Source organism: Loxodonta africana, unplaced genomic scaffold (assembly GCF_030014295.1).
Source record: "Loxodonta africana isolate mLoxAfr1 unplaced genomic scaffold, mLoxAfr1.hap2 scaffold_36, whole genome shotgun sequence".
NCBI lineage: Eukaryota > Metazoa > Chordata > Mammalia > Proboscidea > Elephantidae > Loxodonta > Loxodonta africana.
This window is the reverse complement of record NW_026975074.1, coordinates 1,763,383-1,788,679: the sequence shown is the minus strand read 5'-3', so window position 1 is coordinate 1,788,679 and position 25,297 is coordinate 1,763,383. Positions and strand designations below refer to the sequence as shown.

The 25,297-nt window shown below is 41.5% G+C and overlaps 1 long non-coding RNA gene across 2 annotated transcripts in view; it reads right to left on the bottom strand.

Moving 5' to 3' along the window:
* Positions 1–25,297, bottom strand: part of LOC135229542 (uncharacterized) — an 81,146-nt gene that overhangs the window by 45,134 nt on the left and 10,715 nt on the right. Inside the window, exons 2-3 of one of the 2 annotated variants that reach the window (XR_010320221.1) lie at positions 12,135–12,635; positions 1,985–5,372 (exon numbers count right to left, since the gene is read on the bottom strand). This is a non-coding gene — a long non-coding RNA (uncharacterized LOC135229542). Of the gene's footprint in view, positions 1–1,984; positions 5,373–12,134; positions 12,636–25,297 lie in introns of those variants that run through there. The other variant, XR_010320222.1, reaches the window with a different exon arrangement.

The window sequence follows — 25,297 nt, the reverse complement described above, 5'->3', positions numbered from 1 at the left end:
AACCAGAGCTGGAGAGACATGATTCCAACAGAGTCAAATGAGAGGACTGGGAGAAAGCAGCTGCCCATGATACTGTTATCATTCCCTGTGCTCTCTTTACCCACCAAGGGATAGTAACCCCTTACACGGCACCGAAAAGTTTCAATTCATTTTTAGTATCTACTCTCCTTCTTCCCACATTGGCACTAGCACTTCTCAAGCGCCTACCTGACAGTTTCATGTTTTTCTGGTTGCTGTGTTTAGCTTCAAACTGGGCCCATGGAACTCAGCAGTGTCAGCAATGATGTCACACAGGATTACGGAAGCCTTGGTGCTAACTCAGATCTCAGCTGCTTTTTGAAAAGGGTGCCAACCTCAGGTCTTGTGGGAGAGAAACTGTAGCTACTGAATCAAGGAAATTCAGGAGCAAGCCAGAGTCCCCAGGTTATTAAAGCTTCCTGCTGGGAGAAGGGATAAAGGTCCTTCAGACCATTATGTTTGGACATCTTCACCCAAGCAGGATGAAACAGTGATACACGAGGAAAAGGCCTTTCTCTAAGACTCCAGATAAAGGTGAGGAAAAGTTGTCCCCGATTGATGAGTGCTACAGAACAAAAGGTCTGACTTCCACCAGAAAAGAGAGCCATGGTAGGACAAGATGAAGGATTTGGGGTGAATGGATAAGGTCATAAGGAAGATTCTCCTGAGAAAGCACATTCTGTCATTTAGTGGATAATTAACCAAAGTTTATTTTGTCAATAAGAAATGTAGGAATAAATGAGGGATGAAATGAAAGAATTCAATTGTAAGTTTGAGAGCTTTCCAGAATAGCTGCAGAAAAGGCACTCTTTTGTTCTGGATCTGAACATGGTGGAAGGGAAGGAAGCCAGTGGGCAACTGGGGCAGAGAGTATAGGATGGTGGAAAGGGTGGGTTGCAAGAAGCGTACTTCATTATTATATTTTCTAATGAGATGGAATTAATATACCATGTGAAGAACTAAGGAAATTTCTCAGGAGGTTCTGGGAGTGGTAGGTTGAAGAGGCCAGAACCCACATCATTGAGGGCAGAAGAAGGGCTGTAGACTCCTTCCTAGATCCAGGAACTCCCCTTCCCCTCCTGTGTCTCCTGCCCACCTCCCTCAAGAGCCTAACAACTCCTAACCACAAACATGGCTACAGGATAGAATTTTTTATTTTCCTACTTTTCTCAACCTGAGCTTCATCTAGGATCAGTCATGTATCACTCTTTTCAGGCCAGTTTTGTTGCCCTCCCTACTACTATTACCTCTGCTGTCCTCCTCCACCCAGTGCTGCCCTCCACTGGCCCTGCTTCCTGCTGCTTCCTGCTTTTCTGACTGGCCTCTAATACCCTTTGAGAGATCCCCCACCCCATCTTCTGTCTGTCACTGGAGCTTACACTCCCCTCCCAAACTCCTTCTCTTTCTTCCTTAACTCGCCAATCCTTCCCTCAAACTCAGAAAAAAACTGACCCTTAAGCTGACATATACAAGCCCCGCTCGCCCACACAGGAGGCATGGTTGTGATTCAGCTACTAAGGTTTGTGCCATCAGACTCTCAAATACGGACATCTGTTTCTGCCTCACGCTGAAGGACATGGTAATGGGCTTCTGTTCAGAGAAAGGCAATCTTAATCTCCTGGTGTAGGCTAGTTAAGGGTACGAGGAGAAGTTTTAAATCACACATAAAAGTACAAATTACGCTGTCTCTTTAAGTATAATTCCTTCTGTGAAAATCCTTCCCTTAAAAGGAGTATGAAAACAAGTTACAAAGAGGAGACCGATTCTCCTGTTTCAATGTTTACACTCTAAATTTACTAAAAAAAATAACTTTCATAGAAAACAGTTTTTAGAGAAACCATGTATTATCATGAAGGTGCAGAGGATGAGGTAACTCCCATATTCCACAGGAGCAAATTCACTTCCATCCAACAAACGCAAAAAAAAAAAAATTTTTTTAATGTGGCGATCCTCTGTTTATATTATAAACTATCACAGGATAAACCTTCGGCTGCTAACTAAAAGGTCTGGCAGTTGGAATCCACCAGCTGCTCCTTGGAAACCCTAAGGGGAGTTCTACTCTGTCCTATAGGGTTGCTATGAATTGGAATCTACTAAAAGAAAACTGGGAGTTTTATTTTTAAATCAATGTATTATAATTTTTGGAAAAACGATAGACTTTTGCTATAAGGTAGTACCATCGCTGAAATTTTCTGGAGGAGACTTTATTGCCCAGAGTAAATTCCCTAAAGTATGGTCTGTGCCTGGGGAAGAAGAAAGAAACCATGGGGACTGTGGAAGTGGAGGATGGTGGTGATGGAGAGGCCTCCAGGGATCCCTAGACCAGAGACTTAGGTCACAGTTGAGACACCAGAGCCCAGAGGGCTCATGTAAATTAACTCTCCATTATTGCAAGTCTCAACCCAAGAGGAAAGTGTCACTCAGGGTAGAACATGAGAACAAAAAGCCCAAGTTCCAAGCCCAGGAAGATTCCCCAAGTATCAGCGAGGCCTTTTGCATCAGCTTCCACTAGGCAGAATTCCCACTCATCAAATTACTCCAGAGATCCATAGGTCAAGTATGAGTATTCTACCCAAGTGTGTAAGGTCAAGGGGTTAGCCATGGTCTGGCAGACCAGACCAAAACATCTCACACCCCTGTCGGCAAAAGGCCCCTGGTCTTGAGGCCGAGTTTTTGAAGAAAGTGAGTGCCATCAGGTCTGCCCTCAGTCTAACCAACACTGAGTCCCTGGTCAGCATCCTGGAGTCCTGGCAAGAAGAGCCAGGCACCTCCAGGAGCATCTGGAGGAGGAGACAGGGGCTGAAGAGGCTACCACACCTACTGGTGCTGCTACACATGTCGGAGACCTGGCTGCAGAGGGTGCAGGCATGGCCTCAAGGTCAAAGGAGAAAGCACCTGAAGACGTGCTAGGACACTTAGACTGAGAGGAGCAGGATGTCTGGACTGCAAAATATGCACCCTTCAGGGAAGAACTTCATTCAGGCTTCTTAAACCCACCTCACCTGGAAGATCCACTCTTTTAGCCTTGTGCCCCTTCCACGACCCCTCAAGTACATGGAGAGATGCAGCCCTAGAGCACCAGGGTGGAAGAAGCCCCAGGATAGCTGTCCAAAGACATGAGGTCCACTCCAAAGCTCCCCCCGCCAAGGAGAGAAGAGGACAAGACTCACCTGCAGATGAGGTCTCAGGGCCCTGAGAATGAGCACAATGTTTGTAAGGAAAGAGAAATGGGATTTCAGTGGGACATGGAAGTCTGAGAAACAGCCTCTGCAAAGATAGCTCTAAGGGAGGTGTGATTGTGAAGGTGGGCTGGTCACTGAGTTCTTTGTAGTACAAGGTACCAGACAGAAGCCAGACTCTGGGGGGAACCTGCCTGCCGGTGAGCAGTGGGCTTAAAACCCTAAACCAATGAGAATCGAATCCCTTCCCAGCAGCTTCTGCACAGATCAGTGATGTTTGCTTGGTCTTTCTCTTTTCTGTGGTCTAACCTGATGTGTCCTGAGATCAGAGAGTTGGAATAGAAAAGCCTGACTGAAATGAAATGAGCAAAGAGAAGACAAGGCCTCCTAAATCTGGTGAAGACAGAACACAGATAACCAAAGGTGAGGATGGGAAGAAACAGATTGAGTTCCAAGTCCCATCCACAGTATCCCAGGGCCTGGGAATCCCTGGAAGTGCCAGAGGTGTGTACTCCCTGGGAGATGTGACCCCAAGTGTCGGAGGAAGCCCTACGGAGCAAGGAAGGGAGGGCAGGGACTCTAGGATGGGCACTTCCATACAGGCTGCCCATGTGAATTTCTCAGAGTGACCGTGACAGATCCTGAGAGGGACAGTTTGAGGCAAAGGAAAGTAAGTTTTCTGAAGAGGGGTGAATTCCACAGTCTCCTGATAATGAAACAGAAATCCCGTCCTGCTCAGAGGTACTGAGTAGGAGGGATTGTGAATTCCCATCCTGCACAGAGGCTGGCTGGGAAGTTCGACTGTCTAAAGACAATGTGGCCAAAGTCTTCTTTATCTTTCAAAGATGTATCTTCAACTTCCTGCAAATTCAATCCTGGAAAAAAGCCTAGAATATACAAGTGTGGGTTTTTCAGGAGAGCAACAAGGGGAGAAGGTGATAGTGGCATATCAGAGAAGGAGAACAACAGTCTAATAGTCCCTGTGTTACTTAATGAATCACACATGGTGTCCAGCATTATTCCTTATCTGTAGACATGTAAATGCAGTAGATGTTTTAGCAATAACTGAATTAATCCTCACAGAATTCTTTTTGGCCATTTCCAGGTACAGAGACCAGAAGAAGTCATTAGTTACAAGAGCAAGCAATAATTCGCTGGTCTGAATTTTGTTCAATTTCTGTGTTTGCCCTTCATAGATTGATAAAAGTCTCTGAATCTGGCATTGAAGACAGTGTTTTCTCTGTTGTTATGGATTGAATAGTGTCCCCCAAAATGTGTGCCAACCTGGCCAGACCATGATTCCCAGTATTGTGTGGTTGTCCTGCATTTTGTGATCTGATGTGATTACTTATGTGTTGTAAATTCTAACCTCTGTGATGTAAATAAGGCGGGATTAGAGGCAGTTAGGTTAATGAGGGAGGACACAATCTACAGGATTAGGGTGAGTCTTGAGTCAGTCTCTTTTGAGATACAAAGAGAAGAGTGAGCGGAAATGAGAGGGACCTCATACCACCAAGGAAGAAGTGCCTGGAGTGGAGCACGTCTTTTTGACCCAGTGTCCACGCGCTGAGAATTTCCTAGGCCAGGGGAAGATAGATGACAAGGACCTTCCCCCAGAGCCACAAAGAGAGAGAGCTTTCTCCTAGACCTGGTGCCCTGACTTCAAACTTGTTGCTTCTTAAACTGTGAGAGAATAAGTTTCTGTTTGTTAAAGCCATCCACTTTTGGTATCTCTGCTATAGCCACACTAAAAAAAAAACTAGATAACTAAAAAACACATATATAAAATAGTCAAAAGAAAAAAAGTTTCAAATACACACACATACACGTATGATGTTATTAAACTTTAAAAGCTTTTACATTCTTATAACACATTTAACAATAGAGATTTGTATATAGAAGTTATAATAAGAGCCATCCCCACATAAGTATATTATACCTGCTCCCCTGAAGTGTCCAGTGTCCAAAGATACATATGTACCCTTTTACACACTTCTTTTTGCCGGGACACATGTAAGTACATTCATTTGTTTGTTTTTATGGAAATTAGGTCACACTCTATCCATGTTTTTCTCTGAATCACTCTTCACTTGGTCAATATCATGAGTCAGAATCAGGGCAGGGGCTGACTGCAGAACAGATGATCAGTTGCTCATATTCACGTTCAAGTTGAAGCTGAAGAAAATTAAAACAAGTCCATGAGTCAAAGTATGCCCTTGAGTATATCAAACCTGAATTTAGAGACCATCTCAAGAATAGATTTGATGCACTGCACACTAATGATCGAAGACCAGATTAGTTGTGGGATGATAGCAAGGACATCATATATGAAAAAAACAAAAAGTCATTAGAAAGACAGGAAAGAAAGCAAAGACCAAAGAGGATGTCACAAGAGACTCTGAATCTTGCTCTTGAATGTACAGTAGCTAAAGAGAATGGAAGGAAAAATAATGTAAAAGAGTTCAACAGAATACCTGAAAGGGAAGCTGGAGAAGACAAAGTATGATAATATAATGTGAACAGATCTGGAGTTAGAAAACCAAAAGGGAAGAAAACACCTGGCATTTCTCAAGCTGAAAGAACTGAAGGAAATATTCAAGCCTCTAGGCGCAATACTGAAGGATTCTATGGGCAAAATATCGAACAACAGAGGAAACATCAAAAGTAGATGGAAGGAATACAAAGACTCAATACACCAAAAACAATTGGTCGACGTTCAACCATATCAGGAGGTAGCATAGGATCAAGAGCTGATGGTACTGAAGGAAGAACTCCAAGCTGCACTGAAGGCATTGGCAAAAAACATGGCTCCAGGAATTGATGGCGTACCAAATGAGATGTTTCAACACAGGGACGCAGTGCTGGAGGTGCTCACTTGTCTATTCCAATATATTTGGAAGACAGCTACCTGACCAAATGACTGAAAGAGATCTATATGTGTGCCCATTCCAAAGAGAGGTGGTCCAACGCAATGCGGAAATTATCGAGCAATGTCATTAACATTACATGCAAGAAAAATTTTGCTGAATTTAATTTAAAAACAGTTGCAGCAGTACACAGACAGGAAACTACCAAAAATTCAAGCTGGATTCAGAGGAAGACATGGAACATGGGATATCATTTCTGATGTCTGATGGATCTTGGCTGAAAGTAGAGACTATCACTAAGATGTTTACCTATTTTTGTTTACTATACAAGCACACTCAACTGTGTGGCTCATGACAAATTATGGATAGCTTACCAAAGAATGGGAATTCCAGAACACTTAACTGTAGTCATGCGGAATATCTATGTAGACCAAGAGGCAGTCATTTGAGTAGGGCAAGGGGATACCGTGTGGTTTAAAATCAGAAAGTTATGTGTCATGGTGGTATCCTTTCACCATACTTACTCAATCTGTATGCTGAGCAAATAATCTGAGAAGCTGGTCTGTAAGAAGAAGAACATGGCATCAGTTTTGGAGAAAGATTCACTAACAACCTATGATATGCAGCTGATACGACCTTGCTTGCTGAAAGTAAAGAGGACTTGAAGCAGTTACTGATGAAGAGCAACCACTACAGCCTTCAGTATGGATTACACCTCAACATAAAGAAAACAAAAATTCTCACAACTGGACCAGTAAGCAACACCATGATAGAGAAAATACTGAAGTCATCAAGCATTTCATTTAACTTGAATCCATAATCAATGCCCACAGAAGCAGCAGTCAAGAATTCAAACAATGTATTGCATTGGGCAAATCTATTGCAAAAGACCTCCTTAAAGTGTTGTGAAGGAAAGATGTCACTTTGAGGACTAAGGTGTGCCTGAGCAAAGCCATGATATTTTCTACCACCTCACATGCTTGAGCAAGTTAGACAATGAATACGGAAAACCAAAGAACTGATTCATTTAAAATATGGTGTTGGCAAAGAATACTGAATATACCATGGACTGCCAGAAGAATAAACAAATCCATCTGGGAAGAAGTACACCAAGAATGCACCTTAGAAGCAAGGATGGCGAGACTTCGTCTCACGTGCCTTGGACATATTTTCAGGAGGGACCTGTCCCAGGAAAGGCTCATCATGCTTGGAAAAGCTGAGGGTCAGAAAAAAAGAGGAAGGCGCTCAACAACATGAACTGACACAATGGCTGCAAGAATGGGCTCAAACATAGCAATGATTGTGAGGATGGTTCAGGATCAGGCAGTGTTTCATTCTGTTTTACACAGGATCGATGGCCTCTAACAGCCACAACTAACATATGTAAGCATATATGGGTGGGTGGGTGTGTGTGTGTGTGTGTACCCATTGCCGTCGAGTCGGTTCCAACTCATAGTGACCCTACAGGACAGAGCAGAACTGCCCCACAGAGTTCCCAAGGAGCGCCTGGTGGATTCGAAATGCTAACCTTTTGGTTAGCAGCTATAGCTATTAACCATTATGCGACTAGGGTTTCCATATAAAAAAAAAAAATTTTTTTATATGTATATATATATATATACACACACATACACACACGTATATATACACACACTCTTTTTTTATATATATATATGTGTGTATATATATATTCTGTTCACCAGTTTTGCATCTCTAGAGATCCCAGGCTAAGACATTTGGTACCTACAGTGGTTCCAGAGGAACCAAATCTTAAGGATGAGTTTTCTGAATTGATTCTCAAGTCTGGCTAATCTTAAAGGCACTGATGACTGTCTCCAGTAGTAAATAGGCTATTGCTAATCCATGGTGGGAGGTGACAATAGAAATACGCAAAATACTACTACCACTGGATCAAATATTTGTGAGAGACAAGGCTCTGCCTGATTACATATTTGATACTTTTCTATAATTTTGTCAGAATAAGAATAATAAGGAAGCTGCTTGGTTGGTCCTGCTTTTGCTAGCCACACTGGTGAATGAAAGAAATGGACTCAAAGCTCAAGCACCACATACAAGATCTGAAAGCTGCCACTTGTGCCCAGAAAGAAAACCATATTTCTTATACTAACAAGGCTAATGCTGCCAAAAATAAACTCAGATTCTTATCATAAGAGTGACTGAATTAAAGCACCAGTTGAATATCCAACCTCACTCAAATGGTTTCTGAAGTTAAAGTAAGGGCACTGATTGGGAAGAAATGGGATCCTGAAACTTGGGATGAGGACATATGGGCAGATAGTCAGGAAGCGGGGGACAATGAACCTCCAATTTCTGTTGAATCGCTCTTCCTAACAGAACCAGACCTCTTACTCCCATCTAAAGAGATTCTCTAACTTTGCCGGCTAAGCCACCCTTCCCAGTAAAACAATTATCCCTTCCACCTCCATCTGATGAGATTACCCCAGCTGTGCCTGAAGTGTCTTGTTTGAGTTGTCTCCTGGGGTGGTGTCTGGGGCATTGCCTGGGGCATCACCTTAGGCAGATGCCTTATAAGACACGGCTGAACATCCCACTGCCTCTGCCCATTTTTGCTTCTAGACCTATACCTAGACTTCAGTCCCAACAAGCCCCAAAAGGTGAGCTATGAAGTGTGACCCAGGATAAGCTATGCTAAACTCCAAAAGAACTGCTTGATTTTTCTAATATATACATACAGAAACCTGGTGAATATGTGTGGGAATGGCTATTTTGGGTGTGGGATAACGGTGCAAGCAACATAAAGGTGGATTAGTCTGAGTTTATTGATATAGGCCCAGGAAGCATAGATTCTTCATTCAGTGTTTCAGCTTGAGAGGTTAGAAAAGGATCTCATAGTTTATTTGGCTGGTTTACTGAAGCATGGATTAAGTGGTGGCCTAAAATAAATCAAGTGGAAATGGCAGATCTGCCATTGTATACTGTAGGAGAAGGTATCCAAAGGCTGAGGGAAATTGGAATGTTAGAATGGATTTATTAGGCTGGACCCACAGACCCACACACGGAGTGCCCAGAGGGCTCTCTTTTTACCATAGCAGTGAGGTACAAATTTGGGAAGCAAGCCCCAGCATTATTGAAGACTTCTGTGGTTGCTATTTTATGTAAGTAAGAGTCCACAGTGAGAACTGCCCTAACTGAATTAAGACACCTGACTACAATGCAGTTGACTGGACCCCATGGTGGTAGCATCCAAGTGGTGGCACTCAATCAACAAAGACAAGGTGGGTGTGGTTACCATAACAGACAGTAGAGTCAAAGCAGTAATCAGAACAGTCTGCTCGCATGGATTTATGGCATTGGCTACTTAGTCATAGTGTCCCTGGGAGCGAAAGAGCTGGGAAATGTACATCTCCTGGTACCTAGCGTCTTAGATATCTAGTGCTCCTGTAACAGAAATACCACAAATGGATGACTTTAACAAAGAAAATTATTCCCTCACAGTCTAGGAGGCTATAAGTCCAAATTCAGGGTGCCAACTCCAGGGGAAGGCTTTTTCTCTCTGTCACTCCTACGAGAAGGTCTTTGTCACCAATCTTCCCCTGGACAAGAAGGTTCTCAGCACAGGGATCCTAGGTCCAAAGGATGCACTGCTCCTGACACTTCTTTCTTGGTGCTACTGAGGTCCCCCTGTCTCTCTGCTCTTTTCTCTTTTATATCTTAAAAGAGATTGACTTAAAACACAACTTAATCTTGTAGACTGAGCCCTGCCTCCTTAACATAACTGCTTCAAATCCTCGATCATTAACATCATAGAGGTATGATTTACAATACATTGGAAAATCACACCAGCTGACAAAATGGTGGATAATCGCACAATACTGAGAAGCATGGCCTAGTCAAGCTGATATATACATTTTGGGAAGACAGAATTTAATCCGTAACACCTAGTATGCAGCTATCGACCTGTTAATGCCTTTTTCTCCATACCTGTTTCAAAGTATCACCCGAAACAGTGTGCCTTCTCTCTGACCTAAGTATATAAGGACCAAATAATGTACAGGAATCTCTGTTACATTTTCTCCATCTTACCATTATTTGGCCTCATACGCAGACCCAGTCACTTAATTGTGCAGCAGAATGAAGAGATTAAAGCCCCAACATTCTTGCCAGTGGACCAGGAAGGTAGCTGCTCAGACATCAGAGAGCCTCAGAGAGACAGAGACCAGGCGGCTCAAGAGGGGGATACCATAAAGTTGTTTTTCATACCCCTCCCCACTCCCACAGTTGCATATGCTTTGCTCTGACCCTAAGAAGTAGATCAATCCTTTGAGAACTGCATTATGGGTTAGAACACCAACAAGGTCCCAGACTGAGTGACACTCCCATAGATTACATCCAAATATCACTGCAAAGTCTTCAAAATCTGAACTGACATCTGAGCCACAGCACACAGAAGTTGGGAAAGAACCTGCAGCCTGAACATAACTGGGTCAAGTGATTCCTAAAACAAACAACATCGACATTTTCTGTAAGATTGAAGTAAGACACAGTCTTGGAATCACAGACAAAAACTTTAAAAAGCTACTTTAACCATGCTCAAAGAAGTAACAGGCACAACTTAGAAAAATAGAAAAATACATAGAAACCATTCACAAATGAAAATTTTAGACAGGAAAAACAGAAAAATAGGATAAAAAATTCACTTGATCAGCTCTACAGTGGAATGCTGTTGACAGACAAAAGGATCAATGAGATGAAAACAGTTCAATTGAAAATATCCAATCTGAAAACAGAGAACAAATATTGAAAAAAAATGAACAGAGCCTCAAAAAAATTCAAAAATATCTAACATTTATTTATTGGAATTCCATACGGTGTAGAAAAAATATGTGGTGTAGAAAAAAGTATCTGAAGAAATACTGGCTCAACACTTTCCCAATTTGTTGAAAGACACAAACTTACAGATTCAAGAAGCTATGCAAACTCCAACAAGTTAAACTCACATAATTTTATGCCCAAATGCCTCATTGTCAATTGTGGAATAACAAGGACCAAGAAAATATCTTCAAAGAAGCTAGAGAGAAAACAAGTCATCTCACACAGGAGAAACAATTGGAATGACTCTGTATTCATCATCAGAAGCCATGGAGGCGAAAAGGCTGTGAAAACAACATTTTTTCAACACTGAAAGAAAAGAAACATTAACCCGGTGTTCTATAGGCTGTTATTTCCTTCATGAGTAAAGGAAAAATATTGACATTCTCAGGTGAAAGACGCTTAAGAGAATTCATCGCCACCAGACTTGCTCTAAATGAAACACTAAAGGAAGTTCTTCAGGTGGCAGGCTTGGAATTTCAGGAATTATGGAAAGCAACAAAGTGGAAAGTATCTTCGGAAGTTCGCCCTCCACCAAAGATTAGACAGGTCTATAAAACAAACAACAACACACGTGAAGAAAGTGTTTCTTAGTTCAATCATGTGTATGAGACCAAAAGTACAAAACCAGCCCAAAAGCACTGAAAAGAGGGCAGGACGGAACAGGAATCATGGCGGATGGAAACGGGGAACTGGAGCATAGGAGAGGACAATATTGACACATCATGAATATTGCAACCAATGTCACAAAACAATTGTGTATAAATGGTTGAACAAGAAAGTAATTTGCTCTGTAAAGTTTCAAATGAAGCACAATAAAAAATTAAAAAAAGTGGTAGGTATCTCGGTAAACATATTATGCCAACCCTGTTATCACTGCACAACATGGCGCAGGACTCCCCTCTTTGCAAAGACTTTCTAGCCTATTGGAAAAACTTTGGAATATACTCTTGGTGGCACATTAGTATTAGAGAATGGGGTTAATTTTGAAAATATGAGATGTCTGTACTCATGCCTGGTGGATAAACTGGATAATAATATTTTCAGAGCGAAATGAGATGTTCTAACAGAAAAATAGGCCTGAATTCCCACGTGGGCCATGAGCCTACTACTCTGAAGGCCTTTCCCAGAGAGGCATTTCAGGCACTTCTAGAGCAGCAGGAGCGCTGGGGAATGCAGGTGTCAACCTCCCCCAGGGCCTTCTCTGAGGGGTAAGTACCTGCTTTAGTACTGAGCTTAGTGGTTCATAAATTGTCATTCTGCATAAGGTCTTCAGGTTCAAGTCTGTAATCCAGCTGGGATTCTGTGTGTGCTGCATCTCTGCATCAAAAGAACATGCTTCTAGAAGCAGAATGCCAGGAGAGAGGCGGTTGGGCAGTTGGCGTTGGGGGGTGCTGCGCAGACAGGGGTGCCCGAGGGAGGCACAATATAGTCATTCTGCAGGAGGTCTAGTCCTTCTGCACAAGAATTAGAATGCTTCTCAATGCACAACAGTTTACATGCAGGACATAAACAAAGTTACTGAAGGACAAAGTTGAATAGTAAACCAAGCCACTCCCTGTCAATCCTTACCTGAGAGGGTCTTCATCAGGACTTCCGGGGATGGAGAAGGAAACAGCAAACGCTGATTTATTTTACCTCTTCCTTCCTCAAGAAACAGGAACTGGTGTTAAGATGTCAGGTGTCAAGCCCCAAACTCCTCTTCTGGTCTGTATTTAAGCTGTATAATAAAACTGGGAATCAGACAATCAGCCATGAGCAGACAGACCCAGAGTATTCCCAGTGCCCCACATCTTTGAGCTCCAGTGAGATCCTGTTCTTAGTCCCTAGATTAGCAGAGGAGCTGAAAGACTGAAATTCCGTGTTTTCAGGCAACTTGGGCTTCAAGCAGGCACTTATTGCTAAAGTCGTATTTCTCTGTGTTAATTTATGATCCTTAACTCAAATCCGGAGTTTGGAGCTCATTTTGATAACTCCTCGTTAGTCTGCCTAGACAAGAGTCTGCTCACAGTCAGTGATGACAATGGAGGAAACAAAGTCCCTAGCCCAGAGGAGGGACTGTTCCCCAAATTTAGGGAAATGCCCCTGGGGAGCATCAGCGAGGTGCACTGTGGCCTCTGTGGCTTTGCCTTCTGCTCCTGGAATTGCACCCTGGGGGCGTCCATATGCAGACGCAGAGTCCGTGGGTGACTACAACTCCTGCCCTTCTGGGTCATCGTCCGGACGCACGTTGCGATATGCTTCCTGCCCTCCTTCCCAGCATAAGTGCTGCGATCACACGTGGCAGAACCAGTTCCCAGGTCCAGACCCTAGGTCTTGTCCTCCTTGGCCTCAGGCTTCCCCTAGTCCTGGGGGAACCCGCAAGCCTGGCGGGTGCGAGGTTAGCACCCGGCTGGGCGGGCTTGGGCCTGTCTCAAAAGGCTCATGGTGCACGCAGGTTCCGCCTCCTTGGAGTCTGCGGGCTTGCGGTGGGCAGCCCGGCATCTCCTGCCTCCCTCGGGCGCCCTCTCTGGGCAGCAGCTCCCCTCCCCCCGCCCCGCCAACCACCGAACAGTCGCACTGCCTGCTTTCTGCTTCTAGAAGCGTGTTCTTTTGATGCACACATGCAGCACACACAGAATCCCAGCTGGATTACAGACTTGAACCTGAAACGCACAACTTTAAAACTACTAGACTGGGGTGGGGGGCGGTATTGGCAGTGAAAAAAGGAAAAAAAAAAAAAAAAGAAAGAGAACAATTACAAAAAAAGTATTAGAAGACTGTAACCTCACGTTATGGACTCAAGAAGGCTGCGGATACACAACCGCGTAGATAGCATACTGTTGTATCTTTCTTTGCAAATAAGTCTTAGATGAGGGAATTTGGTACCGGGAATAGTTGCAGAGCCTGACTTTGGGGAAATCTGGGATTGATTAATTGGCTTGCATGAGGCTACAAGCCCTGATAATCAATATTTAAAGATGAGATTCGAGCAATCTAGAACATGCATCAGAATTTTTTACAAGTAAATTAGCACCAGAAGAGGCCTTTAACCACTAAATAAAATGGGTCAGTAGTTCAAGATCTCCCTACAAAGAAAATGGCAGACCTAGATCGTTTCCAGTCAGGTTCCAGCAAACATGCAAGAAACAGTCATTTTAATCTTGTACGCAGTCAACAGAGATTAGAAAACCATGAGACACTCCCCTAACTTGATCCTTATGGCTAGTTTAAAAATGATAACAAATTAGAGAAGGAAGGTAGAAGAAGAGTTAGAGGACAAGCACACTCAGTAACTGAGATGCAAAACCCTACATAAGATGCCAGCAAAGGAAATCCAGCAAAGGGTAAACCACGTAACATGCCATGATCAAGGCGGTTTATTGTAGGCATACAAATTTGAGTGAACATTAAAGATTTAGTAATTTCATTCACCACATGCATAGGTGAAAGAAGAGAAGACATATGCTCACCTCAAGAGATGGGGGCAAAGCAGGTTGATAAAATCCAATCACACGGACAGATAAGGACTAGGTGCAAACATGGAACAGAAAAGGAGTTCCCGAACGTGGAAAACTACAACTAGCATGATAGTTCATGGTGACGGGTGGGACATTCTCTTTAAAATTAATAAAAAATAAAATAAGGATGCTTCTATCATTATTTTTATTAAACATTTAACACTGGAAGTGTAAGCTAGTACAAAAAAAGTATAACTGCTATTCATAGATTATAGGACTGTCTCCATTGAAAACTGTAGAAAATATTGGAATTAATAGTAATCATAAATAAAAAATAAATTGAAATTTCAATGCGTCAGCATCAAGCGGACTCTGTCATAGCTCTTAGGTGAAAGCAAAGGACACTGATAGGGAAAGAGGAGGTTCGGGTGGGCTAGACCAAGGAGGGAAGAAAATTATTCTGCACTGGGCTGAACTTACAAGCACGGGTATGTGTGTTAGTTACCTAGTCCCTCCATAACAAAAAATAACACAACTGGATGGCTTTTAAAGGACAGAAATTTATTTTCTCACAGTTTAGCAGGTAGTAGTTCGAATTCAGGGCATGGCTGTAGTGGGAGGTCCTTCCTTGTCTACCTCAGCTTCTAGTAGATGCCAGCAATCATTTGTGTTCCTGGCCTTCTAGAAGCATCTGTCTTCTTTGTCTGTCTTCCTTTTCACCTGTTTGTGTCTGTGTGTATTCTGCTCCTTTTATAACTAAGAAGAGTTAGGCTTAGGACCCACCCTACATTGGTATGACCTCATTCACATAATAAAAGCAGGCCCCTTATTTCCAAACAAGGTCAGAATTACAGGTACAGGGGTTAGGATTTCCACATACATTTTGGAGGGACACAATTCAATCCCTAACAGTTGATTTACCAGATATTCTGGATTGAGAGTACTCACATGAACAGCTGAGAGTAGTTCCAATTCTTTGCTACATTCAGTGGCTGAAACTTGTCTCAATGGTCACCCATAGGAATGTTGGAGCAATTTATTGTGCAGGACCTGGCCTACCATTCCTAATCATGTCCATTGTGTGGAAAAACACACACTCCCATCACCGAAGTCCTGAGAAATTCATCGATAAGAACGGAATGGTGGTTGGAACCAAGAATTGTTTCATAGCCTAGATAACATGGTGCAGCTGTTAGATATCCACATGGAGATGTCCGGTAATAAAACTTCACCACACACGGAGATGTCAAGAATAATACCAACAGCTAATGCTCATTGAGTACCTACACTGGTGCCAGGCACTCCTGTGCTTTTCCTTTCATGTTTGCTTTTCATGATGGCCATATGAGGAATGTATCATTATAATGCATAAAGAGGTCAATACAGAGAGTTAGGCTGACATTTGAATATATGAGTCTGGACCCAGGAGGAGTTTGAATGGATGGAGGTATAAACCTCAGGTCCATAGCTACAAATAGACAGCAGTAAACTCACTGAGGCATCCTAGAGGGAGGGTGTCAATAGAGAGAGGAGCAGGCACCAAGCCCAAGGGTACTCTGGTATCTAGAAGCCTGCCAGGTGAACAGCAGCCAACAAGCCTCTCTGAAGTCCAGTGTGGTTCCTGGAGGGTTGTCTGTCCTTTCTCTCAGCTGCATTTCCCCAGTGCTCCTCCCACCTGCACTGGGTTGTCCCCTTCATGACGACAGGGACAGTGTGTACCTTTCACCACTGTATCTGCATAACATAGACTACTTCTGGCCCATGGAATATACTGACTGAATGAAAAATAAACAAAGGATAAGTACGTAAAATCCTTCGTAGTTGATACCTTGAAATACATTAAGGGGCTTCATGAGTAAGAGGGAGAAAAATTGATCAGGGCTGCTTCTGAGACCATCCCTTAGGCGTAATGAGTGTTAAACAACACTTAAACAAAGAGATTTAATGGCAGAGATGTATGTTAAAAAGAGGTAAGTATAGGTTGAAGATTACTAGAAACATGCACATTATTGCAACTATAGTCAAATCGCTAAAAACCATATACTACATGCACACAGAATATTACAAAGTAATTTAATGCCCTCATTAAAAAAAAACAAAAAAAAATTACCATGAAAAGACTAATGTTGAATGAAAATATCAGGATGTAATATCTGTGTTAATATACATAAATGTGTGTGCTAATACACACATAAAACCAGTTGCCACTGAGTCAGTTCTGATTCATGATGACACCAGTGTGCCAGAGTAGAACTGTACCCCATAGGGGTTCCAATGGCTGAGTTTTCGGAAGTAGGCTGCCAGACCTCTCTTTCACAGCAATTCTGGGTGGACCTGAACTCCAACTTTCTGTCAGCAGCTCAAGATATTAACCATTTGCATCAACCAGAGACTCTAATACACATACATGCCAATATAAGCAAGAAAATAGACATATCGGAACGTTAATAATTTATTCTATGCATTACGTATGTTTTCTTGTTTTTTTTTTTTTTTTTTTGCATACTTTCCCATTGCTTCCAAGTTTTTGAGGAATAGAATGTACTTCTGGAAAAATTCATGAGAGATTTTTAAGTAATGAAATAATTAACAGAAACAGAATGAGTAAATCTGTGGCAAGGCAGCCCATGAACCCAAGATTACAGTAACACTGGTATGAAAAGCAGAATTGTGGAGTCCTGAAGCTCAGTGGTTCCATGCATCCATCAGGAAAGAGGGAAGAGCAAATAAACAAGGAGAAAATACAGTGAGCCAGAGGAGTGGGAGCCCTCTGTTGTGGGCACAGTTTTCTCATGAAACTTTAGATGGACACAGTGGGTGGGATTATCCACTTCCATCATACAAACATTTTTATTACCCTTGATTTTAACAGAACTATGTTATAAAAACAAATAATAAAATAAAGTATAATAAAAGAATAAATCTCATCAGTGGACTACTATCATTTTCCCCAGCCACTGAGGAGGGCAGGAGACACACAAGGGAAAGAAGATGGACCAGTGTGAAAACTCATGCTAAGTGGGGAGGAGAGTGTTTCTGAGACAGGCCTTAGCTGCTACCACCTAGGGAAGTAGGCAGCCATGCACAACCAACTGGAAGAAATGGTACATTATTTCTGAGACCTACTCCAGCTCATAACAAATTATGGATAACATGGGGAAGAATGAGATTTCCAGGACACTTAACTGTTTTTATGAGAAACCTGTACATAGAACAAGAGGCAGTCATCTAAACAGAACAAGGAATACAGCATGGTTTAAAGTCAAGAAAGGTGTGCATCACCGTTGTATCCTTTCACCATATGTATTCAACCTGTATGCTGAGCAAATAATCTGAGAAGCTGGTCTGAAGAAGAATAAGGCATCAGGATTGGAGCAAGACTCATTAATAACCTGAGATATGCAGATGATACAATCTTGCTTGCTGAAAGTGAAGAGGCCTTAAAGCATTTACTGCTGAAGATCAAAGACTACAGACTAACAGCCTAACAACTGGACCAATAAGCAACATCATGATAAACGGAGAAAATGTTCACGTCATTAAGGGCTTCATTTTTACTTGGATCCACAATAAACACCCACGGAAGCAGCAGTCAAGAAATCAAACGACACATTGCATTGGGCAAATCTGCTGCCAGAGGCCTCTTAAAGTGTTCAAAAGTACAGATGTCACCTTGAAAACTAATGTGCCCCTGACTCAAGCCATGGTGCTTTCAGTCGCCTCATACGCATACGAAAGGTGGGCAATGAATAAGGAAGACCACAGAAAAATTGAAGGCATTGAATTACGGTGTTTGCAAAGAATATTGAATATACCATGGACTGCCAAAAGAATGAACAAATCTGTCTTGAAAGAAGTACAGCCAGAATATTCCTTAGAAGCAAGAATGGCGAGGCTTCATCTCACATATTTTGGACATGTTGTCAGGAGAGATCAGTCCCTGGAGAAGCAGGTCATACTTGGTAACAAGTGGCCACAACAATTGGCTCAAACATAACGACGACTGTGAAGGTGACGATAGGTAGTTTAACATACATTTTGACCCATATGAATTAAAATTTAAACAATTATTTCATGCCTTTTTGTAGGGGTTTTAGAATATACAATTAAAATAAATGTAAACAATTAATAGAAAAAATCTCTGAAAATAAAATTTAATTTTTTTAAATCACTGCTCCATACCCCAGATCTAAATGGCTTGATATAAAGCACTGGTCTTTGTGATTCACAAAAAGGAGGTGCCAATTCCTGGAGGGGGGATGGGAGGATAGAGAGAGTTGGAAGCTGGCAAAATTGTCACGAAAGGAGAGACTGGAAGGGCTGACTCATTAGGGGGAGAGCAAGTGGGAGTACGGAGTAAGGTGTATACAAACTTATATGTGACAGACTGACTTCATTTGTAAACGTTCACTTGAAGCTCAATAAAAGTTAATATAAAAAAAAAGCCCAGCCCTGACCAATGTTTGCTTAAAAACTTTGAAAGTTTGTTCCTCTCTAAAATAAAGCAGGGTCTAACTTTAAAAATAAATAAATAAATGTAAACAATTATTAGAAAAAATCTCTGAAAATAAAATTTAATTTTTTTAAATCACTGCTCCATACCCCAAATCTAAATGGCTTGATATACAGCACTGGTCTTTGTGATTCACAAAAAGCAGGTACCAATTCCTGAACAAGAACTGAAGTGACAGGAGAAACCCCCCATGCTGTTAGAGCCCTGAGTATGGGCCCTAATCCAATGATCTGTCTTCATTAATTCCTTTTTATTTCATCTCTGTGAAAGAGGGGAGGGAGAAGGTGAGAGAGGGTTACATGTGCCTATTCTGTTCTTTAGCATCCAGTTCACTGCCAGGAACAAGTATTCGTAAGAGTCTAAAAAACGTTAAAGTACAAATAAGGAGGAAAACCTCCTAGTATATATATGTATTAGGTGGCACAAAGAGTTAAGTGCTCAGCTACTAACTGAAAGGTTGGCAGTTTAAATACACTCAGAGTTGCCTTGGAAGAAAGGCCTGGCAATCTACCTCCAAATAGTCACAGCTATTGAAAACCGTATGGAGGGCAGTCCTACTCTGAAAACTCACGGGGTCGTCATGAGTGAAAATCTACTCAATGGCAACTGGATTGGTAATCTATATATGGCATAAATGTTCGGAAAATTAGTTTCTGAACATATACACGGCATACAGAATACACTGCACATTAGTATTATGTGCCAAAACCCACTGTCATCAAGTCGATTCTAACTCACAGTGACCCCAAAGGACAGAGTAAAACTGCCCCATAGGGTTTTCACTGAAGCAGACTGCCACATCTGTCTCCTACAGAGAGGCTGGTGGGTTCGAACCACTGACCTTTCAGTTAGCAGCCAAGTTCTTTAACCACAGAGCCACTAGGGCTCACTGCTGTCATGTACAGTGATTACATAAGCAAATTCTGAAACAAACTGCCTGGGTTTAAATCCTAACTCAATTTATCAGCTGGGTGATCTGGGCACGTTACTTTACCTCTCACTGCCTCAGTTTCCCATTTCTAAAATGGGTCTTATTCAAAAGGTTGTTACGCAGGTTAAAGAAAACACACAAGGCACTTAGAAAAAGGCCTTACACACAGAATGAACACAATAATTGTTAGCTTTCATAATTATTAAGGGAATACAAACAAACGGCTAGGTTGAAGGAACTTCCATTGAGAAAGAGTTGAGTTCCAAAATTCATGTGTAAAGTCATTTACATCAACTGTTAAAGTTGTATGTTTAGATTCAAGTGATTACTGAGGTGTGTTATGATCTTGAACAGAGTTCTGGGGACTATACAGGCAGACTCTGCATGCCCTTCTCCTGCACATCCATTCCATCTCCCTTGGAGCCCAGACATCATGTTATCAATTAAACCCCTCCCACACTGGTGGTGTACTGTTTAAGAGCTATGGCTGCTAACCAAAAGGTCATCAGTTCAAATCCACCAGGCGCTCCTTGGAAAGTCTATGGCACAGTTCTGCTCTGCCCTATAGGGCCGCTATGAGTTGGAATAGACTCAGTGGCAATGGGTTTTTAACGGGTGTGAGGTAACTGTTCAGTGCTTAAAGACGTACCAAAAGCAACCACTAACACAAAAGTATAGTAAAAGGTTCTTATTTCAGAGTAGCAAAACCTTAGTTTCTAACACAGTGGTGAATTAGGGTGGACTGTGGATCAAGAGGAGCCCTGGTGGCATAGTGGTTAAGAGCTCAGCTGCTAACCAAAAGGTCAGCAGTTCGAATCCACCAACTAGTCCTTGGAAACTCTATGGAATAGTTCTATTCTATGCTATAGGGTCTCTATGAGTTCAAATCAACTAGGGTCTCTATGAGTTGGAATCAACTTGATGGTGACAAGTTTGGTTTGGTGGGTGTCATGGATTGAATTATGACCCTAAAAAATGTGTGTCTCAACTTGGTTAGGCCATGATTCCCACTATTGTGTAGTTGTCCTCCATTTTGTGATTGTAATTTTACTTTAAGAGGATTAGGGTGGGATTGATTGTAACACCACCCTCACTCAGGTCACCTTTCCCTGGGGTGTGGCCTGCACCACCTTTTATCTCTCCAGAGATAAAACGAAAGGGAAGCAAGCAGAGAGTTGGGGGCCTCAGACTATCAAGAAAGCAGCACCAGGAGCAGAGCATGTCCTCTGGACCCAAGGTCCCTGCACCTGAGAAGCTCCTTGACCATGGGAAGGCTAAGGACAAGGACCTTCTTCCAGAGCCGAAAGAGAGAGAAAGCTTTCCCCTAGAGCTAATGCCTTGAATTTGGGCTATTAGCCTACTTTAATGTGAGGTATTACATTTCTCTTGGTTAAAGCCATCCACTCATGGTATTTCTGTTATGGCAGCACTAGATGATGAAGACAGTGGGTCAAGGTGGAAGGGGTGGATGAAGGACAAAAAAAGAAAAATGGACAACAAGAGAAATATAAGAATTCAGAGAACTGTGAAAATTTAATTCCTGAATATACTTTCTTTCTCCTCCCTATAACTGGAAGGACTTTTCTCATATACAGTGTATATAAGTAAATCCTGGCAATATTTAAAACACTTAGATTTTTGTAAAACTCATTCTCTGAAAATTCATGGTGGCCCCATTAATTTATGGCTTAAAAACAACTCAGAACTAAAAAGAAGCATAAATAAATAAATAAAGGCACTGCTGTCATTTGCGGGTGATGTTCTTTTCCTGCTATCCACAACCCACACACTCGGGTTAATTTTCCAGGGTCAGTGTTCATAGACCATCCTCTTTCTCTTACCACCACCCCACCACCCTTAATTATTTAGAAAAGGCAGGGCCAGTCAGTGCTCCAAACATCAAGTTTTCTCTCCAAAATGCCAACTGGCACTTGGGGAGCAGGCTACATTCTCAGCTATCAGCACTTCCACTAGCCCCTGCAGATAAGGAATGTGTCTCCACTGAACTGTTCATTGTAATTAAAAAAAAAAAAAAAAAAGTAAAAAACTGTTTCTTAAAAAAAAAAAAAAACAAAACAGGCATTTCCCTATTACCCACCCACCCCACTCTCCCACACCCAGTGCACTCCCACCACACACACACTCAAATATTTCCTACCAAGGGTGTGTCCCAAGCACGGGGTCTGGCTCCACTCTTCTTTTACATCCCTTGGAGGCCTCTGGAGAAACCATACCTTTGGTTGGCAATTCCCTGAACCCTGCCTATTCAAGCTGGCACTTATTCAAAAAGGCAGGTGAGTCTTCAAGTCAGGTTTTTATAAGGAGTTTAAGAGGAGCCAGGTGATATGCCTACTCACCCTCAAATTTCTCAAAGGTAATAATTTCTTGAGATGTTTACAATGTCTCAACTATGGGTTAATTAAATCCCTTAGGATGGTGGGCATAGGAAAATCCTCCATCTCAATGCCCCCATTTCGAAAAAAAAAGAGAGGAATCTCCAAAATTACAAATTTCAATTTCTACATACTTGATTGAACTAAGGAGTAAGTTCCTCACATGTGTTATTCTTGGTCTGAGTCCTGGTGGTGCAGTGGGTAAGAGCTAAGCTGCTAACCAAAAGGTCTGCTGTTTGAATTCACCAGCTGCTCCTTAGAAACCCTATGGGGTAGTTCTACTCAGTCCTATAGGGTTGATAAGAGTTAGAATTCACTGGATGACAATTGGTTTGTTTGCTTTTCAATCTTTGGCTGAAAGGTGGACTTTGTTATCAATTTATTAAATCAACTGGTAATTTGCTGGATATTTCTCATACAGGAACTTATGATGTCTTCAAATCCAGCTAATCAGGTTTAGGGAGAGAGAAACTTCTCTACCTTAGCTTCCCTGCCACTCCCACACCTTTTTCATTGATTTCCATGCCCTGTTTAAGTAACATCACTCATCACTTCTCACTGTCTAGGTTATCTGAGCCAATTCATGGCAGTCAATTCCACCTGAGCCCTAGGATACCCTCATTTACATACTCTGCCCTGTTCCTTCACCAATGGCTGACCTCACATCTCCACTGGAATGTCTACTAGGCATCTCAAACTTAATGTGGTTCAAATAAAATTCTTCGTCCAAGTGTCTTATCTACCTCCCAGTCTTCCTTATCTCAGCAAATGTTCTCACTATCCTCTGGGTTGTTCAGGACAAAAACCTAGAAATCATCCTTCATTTCTCTCCTTTATTCAAATCTTGCATCCAATCCATTGACATATTCTGGACTCTTGGCACTACCTTAACATAAATCCTGACTCTATCCACTTCTCACTACCTCCACCTTACATCCACCATCATCTCTTGGTTAAAACTGGACTCCATGCACCGATCTTCCCTCTTACAATCTACATAACAGCATCATTTCAGTGGCTTCTCATAGCAATTAGGAAAAATTCCCAAATCCTTCCCATGGTCTTTCATGATGCGGGGCTTGCTCACCATACTAACCTCATTTCCTAACAGTCTTCCCTCGGTTCACTCCACACTAGCCATGACTTATTTCCTGAGCTTCCTCAAATGTGCCAAAACACTTGGTTATTTAAGGGCCTCAGAAACAACTTTTTCCTTTATTGGCAATATCCCTCCCTTCAGAACTTCATAAACCTATTCTCTCCTTTGATATAGGTCAGTTATCTCCTCAAATATCCTGCTCCCATAAGCCTTTACTATTAATCTAAAACAGCTCACCCCACTCATTCCCTCACACGCAACTCTGTCTTATTTTCAAAATATTTAGCTCTCCTTGACATTTTTTGTTAATTATTACCTGTATTTTTTCTGGTTGAGAATATATGCAGCAAAACATACACCAACTCAACAGTTTCTACCTGTACAATTTAATAACACTGGCTACATTCTTGAAGTTGTGCAACCATTCTTACCCTCCTTTTCTGAGTTGTTCCTCTGTCATTAACATAAACCCACTGCTCCTTAAGGTTCCTATCTAATCTTTTCAGTAGCTGTTGTCAATCTGATGCCATGTAGACAGTTCTTAAAAGAGCATATGCTCAAGGTAGACCATTTTTATTGGTTAAGTAAGCTAATGTTCTGGAGCCCTCATGGCACAGTGGTTAAGTGATACGGTAGCCAAGCAAAAGAAGAGCAGTTTGAATCCACCACCTGCACCTTTGAAACTCTATGGGGCAGTGCTATTCTGTCTTACAGAGTCTCTGAGTTGGAATCAACAGCAACAGTTTGGTTTTTTCTTTTTCATACTTCGGTTTTAAGATGATTCAAGGGAATGCTTTTGGTGTAATGTTTAAAGATTATCTCACGGCAATAGTTTCAGGAGTTCATTCACCCTCAGTGGCTCCAAAAAGTCTAGGGTTCATTTGAAATTCTGTTCTGCATTTTCCCCCTTTTGATCAGGGCTTTTCTATGGACTCTTTGATCAAAATGTTCAGCGACAGCAGCTGGGAACCTTCTGGTTCTTCTGGTCTCATGGCATGCTAGATGTTCTTTTAAAAAACATGAGTGGATGCTGAAGGTTATCAAATACTTATTTTATTACACCTACTAATATAATCACATTTATTTTTCCTGTACATATGGCAAATTATACTGATTCATTTTTGAATGTTAAACTAACCTTGAATTCTTGGGATAGACCCAACTTGGTCATAATATATTCTTCTTTAGAGTATTGCTGGATTTGTTTTGCCTATTTATTTTTATATTTTGCATCTATGTTCATCAGTGACATTGGCCTGTAATTTTCCCATCTTCTGCTGCTCTTGTCAGGTTTTGGTATCAATATTCATTCTACAAGCTTTATAAAATGAGTTTGGGTATATATTTCCTTTTATATTGAAGAATTTGTGAAATATTTCTTGAATATTTGGCAGAATTTGCAGGAAAAGCCATCTGATATGAAGTTTTCTTTTTGAGAATAGTTTGAGCTCTAATTCAATTGTATTAACAGTTGTGGAATTACTTTTGCTTCCTGTTTCTTCCTGAATCGTTGTTATTAACTTACATGGTATGATACGTTTGCCTACTTTACCTAAATTTGCAAATTTATTGGCTAATACGGTTCATAACATTCTCACATTATCTTTATGTTCTGCAAGATCTGTAGTCATTTTCTTTCTAATTCCTGATATTCGTTTTTTATATCTTCATTCTTTTTCACTTGATCAATCTTGCCTAAAGTTTGTCAATTTTACTAGCATTTTCTAAGAATCAACTTTAGTCTTTGTTGATCATCTGTTGCATGTATTCAATCATTAATAGAAACAAAAATTCCTATGAATGTTTGTTTCTGGTTTTTTCCCAACATTTTGAATGGATGTTTAACTCACTTATTTTTCAAGATTTGTTCTTTCCAATTATATTTTTAAGGCTATAAGTTTCCTATATTATATTGTCTGTACTGCACAAATTTTTGTATGCACTATCTCCATAATTGTTTACTTCAAAATGTATTCTAATTTTCATTATGATGTCTTTTTTGACTC